The following is an 18,575-nucleotide window of genomic DNA, read 5'->3' on the forward strand; positions in this document are numbered from 1 at the left end:
TTCCCAAATAATAGACTGAATCTTTGATTGGAGAAGAGGGGGATGGTGTGTGTGTGTGAGGGACAGGTCCAGACAAGATACAACGAGACACCCCATTTACCCGCATTGAATACAATCTCCTGGTTCATGATTTGTATATTTTAGAATCATCTGCTACACTATTTCAACACACTAGTAGACTCCCAATTTCCCCCACTTATAGGTGTACTTTCATAGCCTGTAATCATTAATAAAGGTAAAGATCTGAAAACTCCCAGAGCTAGATGGCTCCAAAGCCAGAGGCGGCTTTCCCCAATTACATTAACACTTGTGGGAAAATACGATGGATGAAGAGAAAGCCTTTGGCTGACAGGATTCTCACCCATGAAGTGCTGCCAAAGTCAGTGCAAGAGCAAAGGTGATGGGCTGACACGTCCTGAGTGGCTTCTTTAAAAGGTTCAACCTCCACGGATCCTCCTGAGGTCCAACTTGGCTGAACGGTCCTGGCAGTGGGCTACTGTCCAGCCCCTGATCAACTGTCGAGAGACATGTCAGATACCATCCGCTTCCTCTGCTGTCCTTTAAAAGTCCTCAAACTATTTCTTTCTGAACAGACAAGAAACAGACGCAGTGCCAGAGAAGTGAGAGACTGTCTAGGTGCCAGCAGAGGTCCCAGAGGTTGAGATGCAAACGCTCTGGGCTTAATCTGTATGTACGATCCCCAGTGTCCACACATGGCTACTGGACACTGGCAAGGAAGACCGAGGGGCTGAATGCTCTCCTTCAGAGCAACCATGACTACTGTAGCCAAGCAGAGTGGGCACACTGGGCACTGCCTTATAAATTCAAAGACCGATCCAGTGGTTCAGTGGGTAAATGTGCTTGCCACTAAATTTGATGACCGAGGTTGGTCTCCGAGACTTACGATACAAAGAGGGAACTGACTTGTGCTATGATGGTCACATGTGCCACATGATATACACATTAACCATGTAGAAATCAGCAGCGGCAGCAGCATCCTCTATGGGGCTGGAGTCATGGCTCAGTGGTTAAGGGTGTGTACTGCTCTTGTGCTCTGCTCTTGTTAAAGGACCAGCGTTTAGTTCCCAATACCCATCTCAGTCAGTTCATAACCATCTGTAACTCCAGCTCTGGGGCACCTGACACCCTCTTCTGGCCTCTAGGCTCATATGGGAACACACAAAAATAAATCTTTTTTACAAGAAAAATTATTTTTCATCCAAAAAAAAAAGAAAGAAAAAGAAAACAAAGAAAAGCTTTAAAAGTAAACCTTAGAACATGGAGAGGGCGGAATGATTAAAAAAGCCTGGATTCACTCACTGACCTGGAAACAACGCCAATCCTTCAACTAGATTACAGCTCCTCACTACTTTCAGAGTTTGATGGTACCCTCCTTTAATCCCAGTCCTTCAGAAGCAGAGGCAGGCAGATTTCTTTGAATCTGAGGCCAGCCTGGTCTGCAGAGTGAGTTCCATGACAGTCAGAGTTAAAAACAAAACCACTCACACTACTCCTCCATAGGAATGCACTGAGAGGTAGCATGAATTAAGGTCCAGATGATGCCTGGCTATGGTATAGCACGTGTTCTATAGATACTGGTCTGAGCACACACACACTCAGTCTCCCATCAGGAACATCTCTAAAGCAGCTGTCTGTCACAGGTGCCTGAAAAGTCCCAGCAAAGATGAAGAAGAGAAGCCTGCCACAGCACAGCTCTCCTCTCTCCCTAGGTCTCTGAGGCCTCAGGAACCCAGCTCTGACTCAACAAGCAGAAGGCAGCGGTCAATTTAGAGTCATCACTAACTGGCTTCTAACAGTTGTTACCTTAGGACTCGAGATGGATTAACAAAGGAAAGGAGGTGGATGGCTTTGTAGTAAGTCTTAAATGAGAAAAATGTAAGACTGTGACACCCAAAACTACTTTAATTTTTTTCTTTTTTAAATGGACTAGAAAAAAATCTGTCACTTGCTCCCGACTCAGCCAAATCAAGAGAGAGTAAAGCAGGGCCCAGAGACAGAAAGCCTTGCTCTAGGTTGAATCCTGATACTTGCTTGACAATTTTGCATCCAGCTCTTTTCTTCTTGAGCCTTAATTCCCTTGTCTTTTATGGTGCAAACAATTAAATGAGTTTACTGAAACCGCAAAGTACACCAAAGTGCAACAGGGTATCCTGAACAACTAAGTCAGTACAGCTTCTGCTGACCTGATGGCTGTCAGGAGATACTGAGGGATCAAGTTATAACCCAGCACTATGCCCCTTTGTAGATTTGTGTTCTTCATATTGTATCAGCAAATATGAAAGGTTTGCAAAATGCTCATTTTCCCAAATTACTCTTGAAGATTGTCTGGTGATAATTGAAAAAAAAAAGTATAGTAGCAAGAAACAATTGAGATTGTTTACATAAAACCATCACATAGTCTTGGAAGTTTTAAAAAAACGGACTTAACACCTGACTTTAACTTTCTGCACAAAAAGCTGGCAGAGCCTAGAAGGTTAAGAGGACAGGGATGGTACTATCCTCCAACGCGATGCTCAAGGGAAAGAAAGAGGAAGGGAGGTGTGTGAGAGCACACAAAGTGACAGAGGTCATTCCTTCACTTCTCTTGCTACCCACTGGCCATCCTGATCAGACATTTCACCTCTGAGGACCTTGATTCTGTCCATCTGAGAAAGGGGAAATACCTGTCCTGGTTACTTTTCTGTTGCCGTGATAAAACACCACGACCAAGGCAACTTAGAGAAGGAGAGATTTATTTGGTGTTTGTGGTTCCGGGGTATCTTAGTTAGGGTTCCACTGCTGTGAACAGACACCGTGACCAAGGCAACACTTATAAAAGACAACATTTAATTGGGGCTAGTTTACAGTTCAGAGGTTCAGTCCATTATCATTATGGCAAGAACATGGCAGCATCCAGGCAGGCACGGTGCAGGAAGAGCTGAGAGTTCTACATATTCTTCAGAAGGCAAACAGGAAGAGACTGGCTTCCACGTGGCTAGGAGGAGGGTATCAGAACCCACCCCCACAGTGACACACTTCCTCTAACAAGGCCATATCTACCCCAACAAGGCTCCTAATAGTGCTACTCCCTAGGCCAAGCATATTCCAAACACCACACAGGGGATTAGTGTCCACAAAAGCCAGGGGGAGGCAGCGGGCAGCAGACACGGTAGATGGAGCTGGAAGCTGAGAGCACAGGGCTCACATCTCAAATCACAAACGGGAAGTGGACAGAACACACTAGAAATGGCACACATCCCTTAAAACCCGCCTACTGAGACAAATCTCCAAGGCCACACCTCATGAGCCTCACCAAACAGTGCCACCAACTGGGGACCAAGTTATCAAATGGCAAGGAAAATGGGGACAGTTATCATTCAAAACACTCAACCACTAAATATATGACAAGGGGGTTCTGAAGAAATGCCAGCAGAGTTCCTTGCGCATAGAGCTGTTCGGTCACTAAACATACATTTCAAAAAGCATCTCAGATTTAAACTCAAGAGAGAAGAACAAAGTCTCTACAGATGAAACCTATTCTGATCATCTGTTGTCTTGAGCCTTCTAGCCATGCCAAAAGTCTACGAACACTGAGTCTGCAGACATGTGCATACACACATACTTGGTGATGGCGGCTGCCTCACCAGACCTAACTGCAATGGGTGACAGCGCCTGCTGCCACATCTCATCAATTCGCTCATTTGTCCCCAGAACCCAAAACAATGGGAAAACCATTCTGAAAATATGAAACAGAGCGGCCACTGTGGACAAACTATAAGCAATCTGTGTGAACTTGGCAACCAAAGAGGATAAAAGTCTTGGGAGGAGGGCCAATGAGATGACTCAGTGGGTAGACACTCTCCTCCAGGCCTGACAACCTGAGTTCAACTCCTGGGATCCACATGGTTAAAGGTGAGAACTGATTCCCACAAGCTGTCCTCTGACTTCTACACAGGCTTGGGGGGCACCTGTGTATCCTCCTTACCCAGTCACACAACAAATCAATAATCTGTAAAAGAAAAAATCTGTAAAATGGAAGAGAACTCTTGCCTTCTTGCTCTGTCCTCCTGTCCTACTCCTCCTCTCTCCCCACTCCCCTCCCCCTCCCTCTCCTCATGCTCATGGCCAGCCTCTTCTCTTCTCTTCTCTTCTCTTCTCTTCTCTTCTCTTCTCTTCTCTTCTCTTCTCTTCTCTTCTCTTCTCTTCCCTTCCCTTTCCTTCCCTTCTCCTCTCTCTCTCTCTCTCTCTCTCTCTCTCTCTCTCTCTGCCTTTCTCTATCTCTACTCCCTCAACTCCCCTCCCCGTGCCCTGAATAAACTCTAGTCTATACTTAAAAAAAAAAAAAGGGAAGAGAGACTGTGTAAAGATTATGTAAATGGAGCACTACTCGTGGCCAAGTCTTCGCCCAGCTCAGTGGTTCTCAACCTTCCTAAAGCCGTGACTCTTTAATACAGTTCCTCATGCGGTGCTGACCCCAACCAACCAAAAAATGATTTTGTTTCTATTTCATAACTGTGATTTTGCTACTGTTATGAATCATAATGTAAATATGTGATATGCAGCATGTCTGATATGTGACCTAAAGGGGTCAAAACCCACAGGTTGAGATCCACTGGTCTAGCTGAGCTAGAAAGTGGAAAGGAACTGCATTGGAGCCCATAGGTCCTGAGCGAGCGAATTCTGGAAGCATTGCTATCTGGCCTGAGACTAGCGTCTGCGCTCAAGCGTCAAAGTGAGTTTTCCATGGGAAGTTCAGTAAGCTTGCAGAACTTTTTAAGGTGTGTGTGTGTGTGTGTGTGTGTGTGTGTGTGTGTGTGTGTGTGTGTGTATGGGGGATAGTTACTCTTCTCTTGTGATAAAATATCATAACCAAACGAGACTTAAAGAGAAAAGAGTTTATTCTGACTCATGGCTCCAGAGGGATAAAAGTCCACAGTGGCAGCCAGTGGCAATCATGGTGGCAGGAGCAGGAAGCTGAGCTATTACAGCTTCAACTGTAGAAACAAAACAGCAAAGAGCTGACCTGAAGCGGAGCAAGGCAATGAACTCTCGAAGCCCACTCCTCAGTGACTGACTTCCTCCAGCAAGGCCATGCCTCTAAATGAAATGATTAGATTCTCAAGCCTGTGGGAACATCTCTCATTTAAACCACCACTAGCTGGGGGATTGTTTTTAGAGACCTACTTAAGATGGAAACAATTTTCACAAGGAAGAAAATGAAATGTTTCCTCCAGCAGTCTAGGAAAAGTGCCACGTGATGAAAGCTTTTAGTTTAAAAAAAAGAAGTTTTGCTAGTTTTTTAACACAGAGATATTAGGTTTACATAAATAATCGACCAAAACAGTTACAGCCATGCAGTTTTCTTGTCAAGCTGATAATATGTTTTTCTTTTTTCCTGGAAATTCAGTATCTCAAATGTACTGTGATGACTGATTTAAGAAGAAAAAAAGTTTCGATAATTCTAGGTCCAGTATGAAGTGGGGGGGGGGGCGGAGGGTTCAATTTAAAAGTCTTCTATCAAGCTTGTAGTTTGAAATGGATGGAAACCGCCTAGCACTGCCTGAAGGAAGCTCCCTCTGAGCCTGTTTTTGAGGTATTATGGTCAGATCTCTCACCAAGGAATGTAAGTCCTTAGTTCTACATGCAGAACTTTTAGACTTGAAACTCATGGACTATAAGAACTGTGTAGTCTTTGAAAAAAGGCACATTAGCCTCCAAATTTCCAACTGTGGCTTTTCCTTATTAGAACCCCACCCCTACCTAGACCCTGACCAAGAGCTATGTCTTAAGCAAGACAGTCTATACTGTTCTGCGCACATGTTCATCAGTGTACATCATAGGTGTACCCTATACTGAATTGTTCATGTACATCCTGTACTGGTGTGCACACATGTGTTCTGTACTGGTGAGCACACATAATAAGCATGTTCTGTTCAGTAAAGGGCCCATACAGCCACAGAGACCCTAAGTGTGGAAGCCCCCTAGGCAGAAACTAGAAGTGATTGGTTGTAATGCACAACACCTAGAAAGGAGACAAAGAGGTGTGAGCTGGTCTCTTTTCTGGAAGACAGGAAAGCTGCACGCTGTGGTAACACTCAGCCAAGGGCAAAGAACGTCTCTTTACAAATACCACTGGTGGAAAACTGAACACAGAGAACAGTCCGAGGACATGTGTAATTACAGACCTAGTCAGACAGATCCCCATGGTGTGTCCCTTACACAGCAGGGAGGGGCTCATTAGATCACCAACTGAACATTCTTTATGCAATGGCTCCAGACTCACATTGTCCTTCACCACAAACAGCTATGGGGGAGGGGGCCAAAGTGGGACAAGGACACACAAGAGTACACTGACATTGTGATCTTGGATCTGAGTTCAAACCAAGATTGTCTTCTTGTCATCTCTTCACAGCCACCCAGCCATAGAGGCTGGTGCTGAGAGAGAGAGAGAGAGAGAGAGAGAGAGAGAGAGAGAGAGAGAGAACGCATGCATGCTCAAGTCAGGCCTCAGGCTGCAGCATCCCAGTTAGCATTCTCTCTGACTGATACTCTTAGAATGAGCCTCCATCGCAGGAACTATGCTGCTTCTGTACAGGAACTCTGACTAGAAGCTCCATGAAGACAGGATTCACACTGTTGCATTCTCAGCACCAGGAAGTACAAGAAGACACACACACACACACACACACACACACACACACACGCACGCACGCACACACACACACACACACACGCACACACACACACACACGCATGCACGCATGCACACACAGGCACACACGCACACACACACACACGCATGCACGCATGCACACACAGGCACACACGCACACAGGCACACAGGCACACACACACACACACACACACACACACACACAAGTGCAAGGGGACACAGGCATAGATGCATTTACCACGGGCCAATAGACTGAATGATCAGTCTGCTTGACTCCTCTCACATCTTCTAAAACAAAGATTCCTTGGTCTGGGTGTGGTAGACTCTACACTGAAACACGACCTCTTGCTCTGGCATTGTCTACAGCATCCCATATCTAAGAGTAAGAAACTTGTACTGTATTTAAATTTAAAATGTTAAGGAATCAAACCCAATTTGGAGTTGAAAGCAGGAGGATTTCCAAGTAAGTAGTGTGCACTTAAAACACAACACATACACAATTTCAGAAAGAGGAGTTACTGGACAGTGCAAAGTATCAGCAGTACGTAACCACAAGGCAGGGCAAGGACATCCAACAGCCTGGGGCTCCATTCCCAAGACACCTTCATCAGGATCAGTATGATAAGGGATAGATTCACCTCGGCATAGGATCCCGCCCTCACCGTCAGAGCTCAGAAATGACCAGCAAGCCTATCAAAGGAAAAGCCCCAGGACAGCTATGCAAGGCCAATCTTCTGAGCCTTCCACACAGCCCACACAGCCAAGGAAGCACAAACTGCCTCCGAAGATCCTCCAGCAACATAACCTGAAAAAGGGTGGGGGCAGGAACACATTCATTCCGCTCTTCACGTACAATTTTCATTTTCGAAAAGGAAGGGTTATCCAAAACAAGCATACATTTCAATTGCTCTCAGGTGGAAGGAAAGCCAAAATAAATTTCAAACAATCTTCCTCAGAGTTCAAGCCTTTAGATGACCGACCTGACCAGTTTCATAACTGGTATTTCCAAACTTCAATTCCAAAGAACCTTTTTCTAAAGGCAAAAGTTACCTGGAAACAAAACCTTGGGTGTTGTACTCAACATAACCACCAGGCTAGAGTGAAGAGACAGCCAAAGAGAACTAGCTCGGGACAAAGGGGTAAGTTTGCAAATCATTGAAAGGACAAAGAGGAACGAATTAAGAGGCACAGACCAAAGCAGGGAAGGATGAAGCCAGAACAAAGAAACCTGGAAGACATGAGACCCTGCACTGGAAAACCAGGAGAAGCTGGAGACAAGGGGCAGGGAAGCCCAGAGGAGGATGCTGGGGTCAGGGTGATGGGAACTTACCCCAACGCAGAGCAGGCAGGACAGTGGGGGATGCAATTAAACACCAATGACAGGTGGCATAAGGGCATCCCAGGCAAGGCTTCCCTAAGACACTTGAAACCCCCAGCTGCCAGGAGGTGGCCAGTCAGGTGACAGCCGCAGATCAGAACAGGACAGACAGAATGTCGTTGGGAAAACAGAGGTCCATCCAGGGAATGAGGAAAGCAACCCAAGGCTGAGGGTGAGAAGCAAAGGTTTTAAAGTGAGTGGAAAACAGTATTGAGTTAATGGGGTCCCTCTGCAGCTGTCCCTCAAAGTTTGTCGCATTCTGCCTACAGGGAAAGAAATGGGTGTTCTTTCTAACCCCTGAGCAGCATGAGATAGAGGAGGGTGTGTGTGTGTATGTGTGCGTGTGTGTGCGTGTGTGTATACGTGTGTGTGCATGTGTGAGTGTGTGTACACGTGTGCGCGCGTGTGTGTGCACGCACGCACGTGTGTGTGTGTGTGTGTGTGAGTGTGCAGCTAGTGAGTGCTCTTGACTACTGAGCCATCTCTCGAGCACAGGCCAGGCTTGTTTTGCCCTTCCACCATCAGAAAATCTGCAGCATAAAAACCAGTGAACAGAAATAAACCATGTGATGCTATAAATGTGGTGTTGGGTGTTGGACTGGCCAAGAAAGGAAAATGGTCCCGTAGCCATTATGGGTCTGTGTGCATGCAAGCATGCATGTGGCACATGTAACAGAGAATCATAGTTGTGGATTGTTGTTGCTGTTAACAGACAAATCTTAGAGAGATAAGGCAGAGAGAACAATATTCTACCCCAGGAAGGCATCTGGGAAAGGCTACTGTACCCAGGATCAGCACAAGAAGGTTCAGAAGATGACACCTGATTACAGTTCTCCTAAGGAGTTGATCCTTCCAACCCCCGGCTAGGGAGGGGCTGAATTTGGAGTCAGATTCTTGTGGTCCTAGCCTAGGTGGTTATCCAAGGCAGAAGCCTCCGTTTCTTCTGTGAAGGGAGACCTGTTCTCATCGGCCCTGAAGACCAGGTTGGGCACCCTTGACAGCCTCAAGAAAAAAAAGACAAAAAAAAAAAAAAACCAAACTAAAAATGAAGGCAGTGTGAAGACCCATGGCCTCTGTGGAAACAGATTAAATGCAAGGTGTATGACTTGGTTAGGGAGGCCATGGAGGGACCAGAGAAGCTGAAAAGCTGAAAACCGCAGCATCCAGCTCGGTGACGATAGACAAGAGCCTCTAGGACTAAGACTTAGGGCTTAGAGCATATCCATTTTATGACTTCTCACAGAGGGGATTCAGGCCAACTGAAGTCCAACAGAGAGCTGTGATTTATGCTGTGGCCATTGATGTTCATTAACTCACAGCTTGCATTAGTGAAGATGTACGTTTCTGGGCAAGTGCTGGCAGGCATTAGGGCTGGTGACAAGTATTTCCCCAGTAATAACAGATGTTCCCTTCTTAGTACAGGCTTTCTCTTTCAAAATATAATAGGTCTACCAATCCTTTGAGAACTACATACAATGTATGTATATTCCCTTACCACAAGGTCTCCCTCCAAGGAGAGTTCTCAACCTGAGGACTTCTACCCCTTGGGGGTCCCCTATCAGAGATACTGCATATCAGGTACCTGTGTTCTGATTAATGAGGGTAGCAAAATGACAGATATTAAGTAGCGAAGGAAATAATTTTATGGTTGGGGTCACCACAACATGACGAACTGTTTTAAAGGGTTGCAGCATTAGGAAAGTTGAGAGCCACTGCCCTAGGCCAGTGTTTAAAGCCAGACTCGGAAGTCAAGTCTAATGCTACGTCTATCGTGTTAGTAATCAATGAAAGATAAGCCAGGCTGTTTTAAGTATGGAAAAACTATCAAAAAACATACATATAAACATATATCCTTTAAAATTACTTTGAGAGGCTGGAGAGATGGTCCAGCAGGTAAGAGTGTATACTGCCCCTGGGGCAGGACTCCAGTTTGGTTCCTCCCACCCATGCTGGGGAGCTCATGATCACCTGTAACTCCAGCTCCAGGAGATCTGTTGGCCAATATTGGCCTCTAGGAGCACCCACCTGTCCATATATACACACACACATATACTAAAAAATAAATAAGTAAAATATTTTGAAAGTTACTTTGACAAAAAAAAAGAAAGAGGGAGGGAGAGAGGGAGGGGGAAGGAAGGAGGGAGAGAGAGAGAGAGGGAGAGAGAGAGAGAGAGAGAGAGAGAGAGAGAGAGAGAGAGAAATAAGTTGTGACATTTGCTTTTAAGACTTATCCTAACAGATTCCAGGGAACCTAATTTCCTCTTCTGGCCTCCTTGGGTTCCTGCAGTTAAGTGTACATACCCATACAACACACACACATACACACACACACACACACACACACACACAGAGACACACGCGCGTGCGCACGCACTCATGCACGCATGCACACACACACACGCACACACACGCACACACAATTTAAAAATAAAATCTTTAAAACAATAGCTCTGAGGGGGGTGTGTGACATCTGCCTTTGAGTCTTGCCGTGACATGCTCTAACTCTATTGAGACTATCACTGATATTACAGAAACAGACACCATTTGCAAGTGCCATGCTAACAACAGTTCCTGGATTTTAGCCTCCTTGTTACTGGACAAAGGCAGTAAGTGGAACTTCAGTGGTCCAGCAGCTGGCACGTTCTTGCTCTCTTCTCAAAGCCTCCGAGGAACAGCTGGGGAATGCAGGACGCTTTTGAACAGGCTGCTATGTGATCCAAAATAACATTGCCTGTTCATCCTCCCAACAAAGGAAGCGAATGCCCTGAGCAGGCCTGGCGCATGCCCTGCAGCTGCTTCAGGCTTCACACTGGGGGCACAACAAGTGGCTACAAATGGAGCTGAGGCACAAAGCAGGGGTGTGGGGGAGACCCTGCTCCTAACCTCTGCATCTGTTGACTGGCTACAGGGAGCTCATTTCCAGTGTGGGAGAGAGCTATACATTTCATGTCCAAATGTGGAATCCGGGCAGTCACAGGCCCTCTCCTTCTCCCATTTATACCACAGACAGAAGAAACACTTTGTCAAAACCACACCATCCACGGTGAATGGCTTGGCAGAACCTCCAGGGTTTTAACCTCTAAGTGTTTGAAAGATAAAGGCCAGAACACAGGGAGGGAGGGGAGGAGGCGGGAGGGGAGGGGAGGGGGAAAGGAGAGGAAGGGGGGGAAGGGAAGAGAGGGGAAGGGAGGGGAGGGGAGAAAAGAGGAGAAGGAGGGGAGAGGAGAGGGAGAGGAGGAGAAGAGAGGGGAGGGGAAGGGGGAAGGGAAGGGAGAGGAGGAGAAGAGAGGGGAGGGCAGGGGAGGGAGAGGAGAGCAGGACGAATTATTCCTACACTGAGGTTTATGAAGTTGAGAACTTTCCCAGTGTTTCCTTGTATGAAATGGACACCCTGGCTACTCCATGTTTGCTCAGCTTCACCACTGAATGCCTTTCTTCTTGCTTCTCAGAGCACAGCAAGTTTCAGGACGTAGAGTCTACCACAACTTGAGAAAACAGAGCTGAAAGGAGAGCTTGGGCTCCCCTTCCTCCTATCCACACACTTAAAGACTCAGAAACTATTTCCATTTTCCCAAATAAAATGGCCCCTCTTTCCAAGATTGGGCAGCACGATTTTCACAGAACCAGGTTCTTTTTCTTTAGCATTACAGATGGACCATTAATTGGACAGAGAAGAAAGAAAAGGAATACCGACTTCCTTTTCTCAGTTCAGTTTTAAGTTGTTTGGTTTAAGTCTTGTCTTGTTGGTTATTCGGATAGACTTTAAGTCTAAAGGAAAGGGAAATGACTGGAAACTTAGCCACAAAATTACAGTGGCATGGCCAGGAGGAAGGCCTCGCAGTTCCGGAGGCCCTTGCAAATTTCTCCCACAAGTGGACAAAGTTTCCATCGACAACAACCTTCCCCACTCTCAGCTTGCTGACAAAGTGGAGGAATCCTTCAGTGCAGAAGAGTAAAGAACTGAAAAGCGTGGGGGTGAGGGTGTGCCAATGGCTACTGTCTTCTTTACCTGTCTCGATGCCACATGGGAATGAAGAGAGGGGAAATGCCGTTCTTACACCTCATCTGTTGGTGTACAGCTACTATGTTCTGGGCACTGTGCCAAGTATCTTACATACTTTATCTAATTTTATGCCTATAGCTGGAAATCAGGCTAGAGTACTATTATCCCCATCCTGAAGGAAGGAAAGGAAGCCCAGAGGGGCTGAACATTTGGCTGAGAGAGCAGCAGCAGTAGCTTTACCCTAAGGCCAGCCACTGGGACTCCATAGGCTGTCCTCACTCATTGCCTGTGAGCGTCTCCAGGGCTGGCCCAGCACTAAGACACTCTGAGCCCCAGAATGATATTCTGGAGTCACACACCTCTCTTTTTAAAGTCATGTGTTTTAACTAGCACTCAGTGTCATACCAAAGTCCCATGTCTTAAACATGAGCTCAGTGTTAATAGAACTGTTTGGACAGTACATGCTTAGGTCAGTCTATAAAGGAGACTCAAGAGGAAGGGAGTGTGTTTAAAAAGAAAAGCCAGGAAAATCAACTTCCAAAGCAACTCTCACTTATTTTAATGCACACTTTCAGGTCTGTGGCCTTGTCACATTGGGTGAGGCTGACGGTTCTGTGCTGGGGAGAATTCCTGGCCCCAGGTTTACCTGGTGAGACACCACCAGAAGCAGGAGGCAGTGAATCCTGTTCCTCTAATGGGACTGTTCTGGAGTTCTACAGGATGTTTTTTTGTTTGTTTGTTTGTTTGTTTGTATTTTTTTAAGATTTAATTCCCCCCCCAGCATTTCTTAAACTTTAAAGTTGGTGTCATTAATGGAAGAAGTTTTATTATGTCCAACCAGATCAGAATTATAGCAGGGATTTAACAATTTATGAAAACTTCATACTTGAACACCCAGCACTCAGGAGGCTGAGACAGGTATGCTGTGGGCTACGGGTGAAACCCTACCTCAAAACAGCAAAATGAGAACAAGAGAACCTCCTCACAGGTAACAGCAAACACTCCACTTGCTTATGGAGCAGGTCTGACTTGCAGAACTCTCAGGCTCCTAACCCATCAGTTTTCAAACCCACCCTCTGAAAGAGGTGGTGAGATGCAAGGCAAAAATCTGAGGAGCCATCCCAGGTTGGGGGATTTTCCTAAGACTCAAGCACCTCATGGAAGCCAGCCCCTCCCTTACAACAGCAGACTGGGCTCAGGCGAGAGCTGTGAAGAGGTGACTTATGCACTGACCCTGAGGCTGAGGGCACCTGTCAGCCTAGTGTACCTAGCCTCCTTTCTCTAAAGGAACACTTCCTCCGCTAAGATCCAGGTCCTGAGACACACAGGGAAGCCTCTCCTGACATCCATCCCCGGACAAATACCGTGCCTGTGCTAAGGTCGACAAGGTGACAACTTGAGATGTAGATGCAACGGTGGAAACCAAGTGGCCTCTTCCCTTCCACAGTACTGCAACTGCAATAAACTGACTTCAACAGGTCTGCAAGTCCCGCACAGCAGGCCCTTAATCCTGCACCGGACCCAAACTATGACCCGAGATTGGAACCTCTCCTCCTGTGGCTCCCAGTAGTACAATTACCACTTTCTGGAACTCTACTCTCTAGGTACCGGGTGGAGGTTGGGGACAGTGAGGAGGGGGAGGAGCTGCAGGCTGTCACTCGGGCTAAGCCCCGCCCTTGTGGAGCCCCGCACACGCGCAGACTCCACAGGGAGGGGCGTGGGCAGACGGAGGCAGGGTTCGCCTAGCGCCTGGTTCAAACCCTCGCTGATCCTGCCCAGGCGCGGCACAGAGCACAGGAACCCAGGCAGTCCTGGGCAGCCACGGAGATGGAGTTGACCGCGAAGTTAGAATTGTGTTCCCTCATGCACCGTAGCCTTGGAGCCCTCTTACCCTCCTCTCACCGAACTTCCCCAAAACTCAGAAATCCAAAATCCAAACTCGGTCGGACTTCCCCCGCAAGGCAGCAAGGACGGAAGTGGGTGGAATTAGCAGCCGCACGGTGCCTTTGTTACAAGCCGAGTACCCCACGAGCTGAAACAGCACCGGGCGGCAGCGGCCTGTGGACCCGCCACCCCTCCCAGCCAGTGCCTTCCGGGTTCCAGCCTCGCCCCCGCAGGACCGCTGGCAGCCGTGAAACGGACCCCATTTCCCGCCTTGGGAGGCACGCAAAGGCATCCCGAGGACTGCGTTCCGTGGCCCGGTGCTGCCTCCGAGCTCCCGGCCACTCCTCACCTTGCCAAGCTCTCCCGAGTCTCCTAGACAAGATCACGACTTCCCGCGGGACAGCAGCCCCACAGTCCCGAACAGCAGCTCCCAAGCCACTCGCTGCTTCTCAGCCCTGAGCCTGGTTCACCCACCCTACCCCCCGCCTCTGGGTGGTTCACTTCGCTCCTTACCTGGAGGCTAGCAAATCCCCTCCCCTCCGCTGGCCCCGGCGGTGATCCGGAGCTGGCGCCCTCTACCGGGACACCAGGCGGAGCCCCGCAGGCGGGGCAGAGAAAGAAGAGGAAAGTGTAGGGCGCAACTCAGCAAGGACACCCCTTCCTGAGCAGGAGCCAGGGCTCAGGGACCCGTCTGGGCCAGATCCTAAAAGCTGTGCCTGCTCCCAGAACAGGCACGCAAGGCCAGAGTTGCCCCCCTTGCAGGCAATTAGACCCCGTCCTGTCACCAACCATCGCTCTCCGGTCCTATAGTGTCCCGAAAAACCCGCGACCGATCTACAATACGCACGTGCAATTTTAAAACACTGGAAATGTGGCGTTTACAGTGTCCAAACTAAGTTTGTGTCTGTGTCTCAGTGTCTCTTTGCTTAAATTAAAGGGATTGAAGGAAAACGCGGGAGCCTGTTTTCCGGGTCTCCTCGTAGGAAGAGCCCCAGGTGCAGTGGCAGCCCCGGGGCAGGGGATGCCGGGTCTGGTCGCCGCTGGAGCCCAGGCTAGGGGAGTGGCTAGGGACTGCTTCACTCTCCCGGCAAGGATCAATATCCTTCAGCAACTTAACTCTCAGCCTCCCGCGGGTCTACAAAGAAACTTAGGGGTCCAGTCGAGAGAATATCTCAGAGCAAGGGCCTGTTCCAGACCCGGAGAACGTCCTCCGAGACCCCCGTCCCCCCAACTTCCCGACCCTACTCACCTCGCTCTCCTGCGCAGCCGCCTTCGCTCACCTGCCGCCCCAGTGCCTGTGGCAAGGTCCCGGCGGCCTGGGGAACGCACGACAGCGCTGGATCTCAGGGTCGCAGCCCCGCTCGCTCTCCAAGAGTACGCGGGGAGGTATGCTCCACTCCGGATGGACGCAGCGTTGGGAGTAAAGCTATCTGCGGCCTCAGAGCTGACCTAGCGCCTCCTTCCCGGACAACCGGCACGAGAATCCCGGCGCGGCGAGCCGGCGCGGGGTATTAATTGTGGGGCCCCGGGTGTCCTCCGCCAGGCGCTCTGAGTGGCTCTGATGGCGCGCCAGGCCAGCGGAGCCGGTGTGACCCACCCCCTCAGCGCGCTCCCGCCCAGGCCGGGCCGGGGACGCGCCCCGCGCACGCGCCCGGCTGCTCTCTGGCTCCTTAGCCCTGGGCTCTATTTACCCGAAGCTTCCGGGAGCCAGACAAGCTACTCACCTCCGAGTCTCTGAGCGGCTGGTGTGAGCTTCCAGCGGTTCTAGGGAAAAGAACTGGCAACCCGGGCAAACATTGCAGCCTGTACCTCTCCGGACTGGTTGCCAAGGTGACCGACCTTGCTAGGCCACTCACATCTGTGCAAAGTCCAGTCTCACCACCACCACCAGACTCCTGGGGAACTTACCTAGTTCACTGGTAGAGCTTTGCAACCAATTACTACCAGGCTGCAGCTCTTCACCTCCCCACCCGGTGGGTTGCACATTCACCCTGTCTTTAAGTGAGACCGGGAAATTTGCATTTCTCACAAGCTCCTAGGTGATGCTGCGTTAAAGTTTGTGAAAACGCTGCATGAAGAGCAAAGCGATAGATAATTTTAAATGTGAAAAATACGTTGCATTTCTTTTTGAGCAGAGTGTTAGAAATGAACTTCCTTCCAATCCCTGCTTGCTTCCTCTGGGTGTTAAAAGTTCTTATTTTTCTCTCCAGAGTTTGTTCCTAGCGCACACTGAGCAGCTCCCATAAAGGGAACGGAAAGTAAGTTTATTTGTTTGCTTAGAGCTGCCTAGCTAGAAATCACAAACTCGAAGCTTCTTCACCAAGCGTTATTTCCTTGCAGTTCTGGAGTTCAAGTGTCCAAGATCAAGGTGTTGTCCCTCTTTCCCATGATCTTCCCTCTGATTCTGTCAGTGTCAAAATCAACATTATGGGAACTGTCTTTAAAGAGACAGTGTCGCAAACGCAGCAACATCCTGAGGTTCTTAGGTTTGGCATCTCCATGGATCAAGTGGATCTGACATAGTCCATGCTAATATACCAAAAAGACATCGAGGGTTTCCTTCTCCACCCCTTTTTCCTCCACCGAGGCTGAGCTGTGGACTTGGCACACACACACACACACACACACACACACACACACACACACTGGGTGGGTGAAAATGTAGTAGAGGAGCAGGCAGTATACCTGTGTGCACTTGCAGAGCACTCCGAAAAGAACATGTGAATCTACCCGGGATGGATGGGGCACCTCGCTCAACAAACAGTTCAGAATGGGCCCTTTCAACCCTTACACACACACACACACACACACACACACACACACACACACACGCACACGCACACACGCACACACACACACACACACACACACGGGGGTGGCTGGGTGAACCCAGAGCTAGAGCCACTCTTCAACAGCCTGCCTTGGTAAGTGTGCTTTCTGCCTGGAACAGATGCCACCCACCACAGGCCCTGGCTGGATTGAGTAAGCACAGGGAAGCTTCTTTCCTGCTTGGATCTGAGAGGATCCGTGGAATCTGCTGCTGGGGTAGGCAGGAGGGTGAGGTGTGTTTGAGCCCAGGTCAAGCTGAGGAGAAACTGGTCTTCAGTAGAGTTAAATTGCTTCTTTCAGGGTGAGGCCTAGCCCTGAGACTCTGCTGCTCCCCCCTTCAGATCCTCCTTTGTGGTTTCCCCTCCTGCTTCTTCAAGCCAGGCTCCTCACGTTTCAGGTCTGTGGTGGCTTTATGCCACCTTGACACAAGCTAAAGTCTTGTCCTCGATTCAGTAAATGCTTCTGTAAGATCAAGCTACAGACAAGCCAGTAGGACACGTTCTTAATCAGTCATTGATGTGGGAGGGCCCAGTTCATAGTGGTTCCACCTCTGAGTTGGTGGTCCTGGGTTCTACAAGGCTGAGCAAACTCAGAAGAGCAAGCCAGTAAACAGCACCTGACATGGTCTCTGCCTCAGCTCCTTCCTCCAGGAGTCTTGTTTGGGTTCCTGTCCTGACTTACTTTAATGATAGACTTCGATGTGGAAGTGTAAGCCAAATAAATTCTTTCCTCCCTGACTTCCTTTTTGCCGTGGTATTGCATCAGAGCAGTAGTAACCCTAACTAAGACATGGTCAGAGGGATCTCAGACCACACTGCAGCTCTAAACTCAGTAATTGAATAAAGGCCGCCTGAACTGAGTATAACACAAGCCCACTCCAAGTCTGATGTGGGGATAGGAGGGTAATCCCAGACATGACTTTGCTGGCTTCAGGCCACCAGCTACCCAATCCTTGACACCTCTCATGGGTCCCTTCTTTTGTGTTCCTTCCACCATTCCTGCCATCCAGGTCATTTGTACTGGCTTTTAGCACAGCCCCTCAGCAGGACCCTCTCCCTAGCCTGGCTTTCCAGCCAACATCCTCCCCTTTCTGCCTTTAGTGATATTTCAAATCAATCCTGCTTGAAGCCCCTGCATGGGTTCCCCTGGGGCTTCAGGAGGCTAGTCAGTACCTTAGCCTGCTTGGTAACTGTTCTCTTTTCACAGAGACCATTGGCATGTGACTCCTCGCATGTCCAAGGAAACCATGCTCCCAAGTTCCAAATAGCCACACTTGCAGCTTTCTAGACCATTAAAGAAGGTGTCTTTCCCCCTTCCTGCCATCTCCTGGAATCTCCATGTGCAGGAGACCCTACCCTTTCTGAACTGACAGTCCCCACTGGCTCCCACAGCTCTGTATATGAACCGTGTCATAGCCCTTAGAACACTGGCCTGCTTCACAGGTCATTCTTCTGTGTCCTCCTCTACTTTTATGTGAGTACCCAGAAGACAAGGACCTTATCCACTTTGGGAAGTCTGAAGCCTAGACTAGACTTGATGCTCCAAAAATATTTAAAATATTTAAATTTTAATATTTAAAAATATTTAAATATTTAAAATGTAGATGTGTATATATAGTACATATCTATGCTACAAATATAGTATATATATAGTACTACATATATAGTACATATATAGTACAAATTTATGCACATAACATATACACACTAAAGAACAAATAAGGGGTTGGGGATTTAGCTCAGTGGTAGAGCGCTTGCCTAGGAAGCGCAAGGCCCTGGGTTCAGTCCCCAGCTCCGAAAAAAAGAACC

The 18,575-nt window shown here is 48.4% G+C and overlaps 1 protein-coding gene across 2 annotated transcripts in view; it reads right to left on the reverse strand.

Annotated features, from left to right (window-relative positions):
- Nucleotides 1-15,528, reverse strand: part of Svil (supervillin) — a 195,599-nt gene extending 180,071 nt beyond the window's left edge. Inside the window, exon 1 of one of the 2 annotated variants that reach the window (XM_006254030.5) lies at nt 15,188-15,528. The gene's annotated coding sequence lies outside the window, so the exon portion shown is untranslated. Of the gene's footprint in view, nt 1-14,287; nt 14,411-15,187 lie in introns of those variants that run through there. The other variant, XM_063276626.1, reaches the window with a different exon arrangement.
- Between the last annotated feature and the right edge of the window lie 3,047 nt (nt 15,529-18,575).

This window comes from Rattus norvegicus, chromosome 17 (assembly GCF_036323735.1).
Source record: "Rattus norvegicus strain BN/NHsdMcwi chromosome 17, GRCr8, whole genome shotgun sequence".
NCBI classification, from domain to species: Eukaryota; Metazoa; Chordata; class Mammalia; order Rodentia; family Muridae; genus Rattus; species Rattus norvegicus.